This window comes from Calidris pugnax, unplaced genomic scaffold, assembly GCF_001431845.1.
Source record: "Calidris pugnax isolate Ruff unplaced genomic scaffold, ASM143184v1 scaffold133, whole genome shotgun sequence".
Lineage (NCBI taxonomy): Eukaryota > Metazoa > Chordata > Aves > Charadriiformes > Scolopacidae > Calidris > Calidris pugnax.
The window spans coordinates 944,696-949,401 of record NW_015090977.1 but is presented as its reverse complement, the minus strand read 5'-3'; positions in this window follow the sequence as shown (position 1 = coordinate 949,401).

Genomic DNA, 4,706 nt, shown 5'->3' with positions numbered 1-4,706 from the left:
GCCATGGGCCCCGCTGCCGCCGCCGCTACGGCCGCCCCCCCCGCTTCCCGCACGCCTTATGGGGATGGCCGGGGCCGCCTCCCCGCCCCCGGGGCCGCGGGGTTGCCGGCTGTGGGCGGTGCGGGCCGGTACCGCACCGGAGGGCAGGGTCCCTTCCGTGCACCCAGCAGCCGTGGATCGGGGACCCCTCCGTGGGTCGGCAGGAGCTGGGGAGCCTCCCCCCACGCGTTGGTCAGAGCCCCCCGTGGGTTTTGGGGGAAGGGGGTGTGGGGACTCCCCCTACATGTGCTGCTGAGGGACTTGGATCCCGCTGTGTGGGGAGCGGGGGGACCCCCTATTCGTTAACCAAGAGAGAGGCCTCCTGCATGTTGGTCATGGGATGGGGACCCCCCGGGGATCATAGAATCATATGGGGTTGGAAGGGACCTCTGGAGATCATCTGGTCCAACCCCCTGCCAAATCGGAGATCATCTGGTCCAACCCCCTGCCAAAGCGAGTCCACCCAGAGCAAGTTGCCCAGGAACATGTCCAGGCGGGTTTTGAATGTCTCCAGAGAAGGAGACTCCACCACCTCCCTGGGCAGCCTCTGCCAGTGCTCTGCCACTCTCACAGTAAAGAAGTGAGGATGCCACACACATTGACCAGGGTCACCAGTGGTCAAGAGAACCCCACCCCAGGTGGCAGCTATGGACTGGGGACCCCCTTGTCCAGCAATGGGTTGGGACCCACCACGTGCTGGCTGTGGGCTGGGTCCCCCACTGTAGGGACCTGTCAAAGGCAGGGACATCTCAACACGTTGTCCAGGACCAAAGGGATGTCCCCTCTGCCATCAGTCCGTGAAAACGTTGGGAGGCAGCATCCCTGCCTCCTCCAGCACCTCATGAACAGGGTGACCTGGGGATGGTCCCCTAAACCAGCCATTCCCACCCCACAGCCTGGATCCCAGCTGCCAGGGTGCGAAGGTTTGAAGGGGACCCCCACATTTGGCTGGGGTGGCCATGGCCGTGTTTGCCTGGCACCTGGCAAGAAGGAGCTTTGGTCCGGGTGGGAGCTTGGGTTGTTACGGGACTGAAATTCTACCTAAGTGCAGGTGCTTGTAACCAAGTAGCTGTAACCAAATCTATTTCTAATGCACGGAAAATTGCAGTGGAAAGTGGGGCTTGGCTTTACAGCTGTTTAAACGCTGCCTCGGTGCCTTAAAGCTGTGATGTCACCACTCAGAAATGTAAAGTCTGGTTAATGTTTCACTTACCCCCTTGCCCCTTCAGGTATAATGTGACATCATGAAAACTTGTATTGTAACAGTGGTGAGTCACAGCCACTCTGATTTTATGTGCCATGATGAAATCAGGGCATTTCAGGCCAAAAAAAGTGCCTGCTGCTGCTGCAATCTGGTTTTGAGTTCCTCCTGACTCTGGCATTAGTCAGGGGGTAAAGAGCAACTTGCAAAATTTACCTGAAGTTGTTTCTTCAAGAAATGCGCGTTTCAGCACAGCCAAAGGATTTTATTCCAAAATCTTTTCACAAATGAGGAAAGAATAATGTAAAGTTCAACGTAAAGTTTGGGAGCGTATTTTAACTTTGGAGCAGTTTCTTCTTCCTTTGGTGGTGTTCCCATCACTGTGGCCTGACCTGGGTCCTTTGCAGCGGGCACAGGCTGGGCTCAGGTAAACTCTGCTCCTCTCCAGGGGGGGAAAGGAGAGGAACAAACTGCAGAATGGAAATGTCCACTTTTTCAGTCACAGATACTTCAAGCCAGACTCTTATATGAATGTTTCAGAGGCTCGAGGCCTTTCTTGCCCTGGGTGCTCAGCACTCTCACCATCCAGTGCGCTCAGCTGCAGATGGGACTGCTCAGCACCACTGAAAAGAGGCTAAATGGGGATTTTTGTGCTGTTGTTAAGGCAGCCGGTGTGCAAACCTCCGCCACATCTTCTGAGGGTGGAAAATGGGCCGAAGAAATGAAAGAGAAGGTGTCACTCTGGTTCTGTGCTAGGTACAAGGCAGCAAATGTCACACATGGCTTTGTGCAGGGCTTGGTGAGCTGGGGCTGGTGCTTCTCTCCGTGACCCTTCCCTCCCCTGTGGCCTGTAGAGCAGTGGGTGGTTGGGTGCCTGTGCTGACCACAGGATGGGACTTTAGTGACAGCTAGGAAGAAATAGAAGTAGTGAGCAGCAAAAAGTGCATGTCCTGGCTGGTGGTGCAGCTGCTGTCACTAGCACGGCTGTGTGATGGCCAGGGCATTCCTGCAGTGCCGTTATCTCCCGTGGAGGCAGGAGGGGAAGTGACAAGGCTCAGATGGTGCCATTCGGGGTCCTCAACAAGCAGCACAAGTGTAAGTCCCTTTGAAGTTTACTTGTGACCCTGCTGAGATCAATACCCTGGGCTGGCAAAGAGGAGGCAGAGAATCAGGCAGAAACCTGGGGAAAAGGACTTTGAAAAGAACAGGGGGCACTTTAAAAAGGTTTAGGGGAGAAATGTTACCTCCCAGCCCCAGGACCCAGGTACTGGACTAGCCCATGGAGAGCCAAACACACATAGATGGTCTGTGACTGAAACCTTCTTCTTGTGTTTTGCTGTTGCTGTTTCAAATCAACTACATTTGCTTTCAGAAGAGATGTTTTCTGTTTCTGTGATCACATGTGGGTTCCAGTCTTGCTGGGAAGTGGCACGGGCACCCCAGGACGTGGTCTGATGAGTGTGGAGGTGCCCTGAGGTCTCCCCTGGTCACTGGCACGACAGATGGGGACTTTGCCAGCTGCCCGGCAAGATTTGGCAGGGCTCATCTGCTGGAGCCCCCCGACAGATGGGGAGGGTCAAAGGTACCACTAAGCCTCGCACCAAGCTGCCCTCAGCAATCCGGATATTAACAGTATTGCAACATCAGTTGGAAGAATTTGAAGGGTCAAATTCCTTTGGAGCGTAACATCGTTGAACTCAGTCATTTCAGACCTCCAGCGAATTTGGAGCTGCATTTTGGAAAGCTCATACCTTAACACAGACCTGTTTAAAGGAGTTAATGTGTGACCAGCTACAAACCATCTGGAGCAGACAGATGGCCTGCCCTGTGCGGCTCACAGTGATGCTGGTGTGAATCCAGAAGAAAGCAGCGGAGGGGAGAAGGATTGCAGTTGCTCCCATCATCTGTAGAGCAGAATTAGGCCTTTTTTTTCCTGCAGATTTCCAGCAGGATGACTACCCAGGGCTTTCTCTAGATATGTATGTCCATATTCTGAAACGCAGCCAACATCCCGTTAGTAAAATAAACCCCACAAATGTACCGTGTCTGGAACCATTGCGATTAAGAGCTACCAAATAAGAAAAATGTCAGAACACAATGGATTTATGTCAAACACGCGACTGTTTGAAGAGTGTCCCTTTCTTTCACGAGTCCTTGCTGCTGGCTGATGGCCAGATACCGTGGAAAATTCACTCCCGTCTTCTGAACGTGGAGTTCAGAATTCAGCTAAATTAAAAAATTAAAGAGCCTTTTTGCAATCAAATTGGTTTTTACTTAGGCACCACAGCATAGCTATCAGAGCCATCAGTGGACATAGCACATGGATTTGGGGCTTGTCAACAGAAAGAACGAACCAGAATGGCCATCTTCAGACAGCTCCCCTTGCATGATGGTCAGACCGAGAAGGAAGTTACTTTATTTTGGAAATATTAAGTGCATTAGCAAAACATTCTAATGATCTTAGCCTAGAGTGACCCTGACTGCAGGGTAGCCTCTCTACTGGAAACACAGGGATGTTTTTCTTGTTTAACCCCACTGAAGTGTTCTGAAGGCCATCCTCCTGATTGATGTGGCTTCCTCAGACGCCGGAGGATTGGTGTTCCACTGCTCCCTGTGTCTCCAAGGTATGATTAATGTTCAATAATGTCAAAAAACATAATGTCTAATAACGTTTTAAGTGCTGCTGGCTGGTGGTACAGCTGCTGCACTGAAATGGTTATAGGATGTGCGGTTACACGGCGGCCAGAAAGGCTGAATTTGGGAGTGGGCAGCTCTCAGCGGTCTCTAATCATCCTGGGTGTCCTTATTGCCCATAACTGCTATTTTTTGGCACGGACAGTCACATAAACAGGACTTTTCACACCATTAACTGTCCCAGCTTGCTAGTGCAGACGTGTCTGTAAGAAGGGTTATAAAAAAAGCTGAAACCCAATATTTACAGTGGGTGGAATGTGTCCATAAGACAGTTGCCTCTTTAAAAAAAACAAGGCAATGAGAGATGTAGCATCTCACAGCCTTGGTGTCTCTGCATCCCTGCGCATCCTCCGCTGTGTGCTGCTGCCTGCCCATCCCCTGGGGTCCTGCGTCTGCTGGCGACTAACGGGGGCTCCTTCTGTGCCCTGAAAGCCCAAAAACAGCGAGTAGCCAGGCTCTTCTCTCTGCTGTTGGTCCAGGAGTTTTCTCTGCCGGTTCAAGTTGGAAGCCTGTAACCAGTGGAGTCCCCCAGGGGTCAATACTTGGACCCGTGCTGTTTAATATATTCATCAGTGACCTGGACGAGGGGACAGAGTGTATCCTCAGCAAGTTTGCTGATGATACCAAACTGGGAGGAGTGGCTGACACCCCGGAGGGCTGTGCTGCCATCCAGCGAGACTTGGACAGGCTGGAGGGCTGGGCAAAGAAGAACCTCATGAGGTTCAACAGGGAAAAGTGTAGGGTCCTGCACCTGGGGAAGAAAAATGTCAGG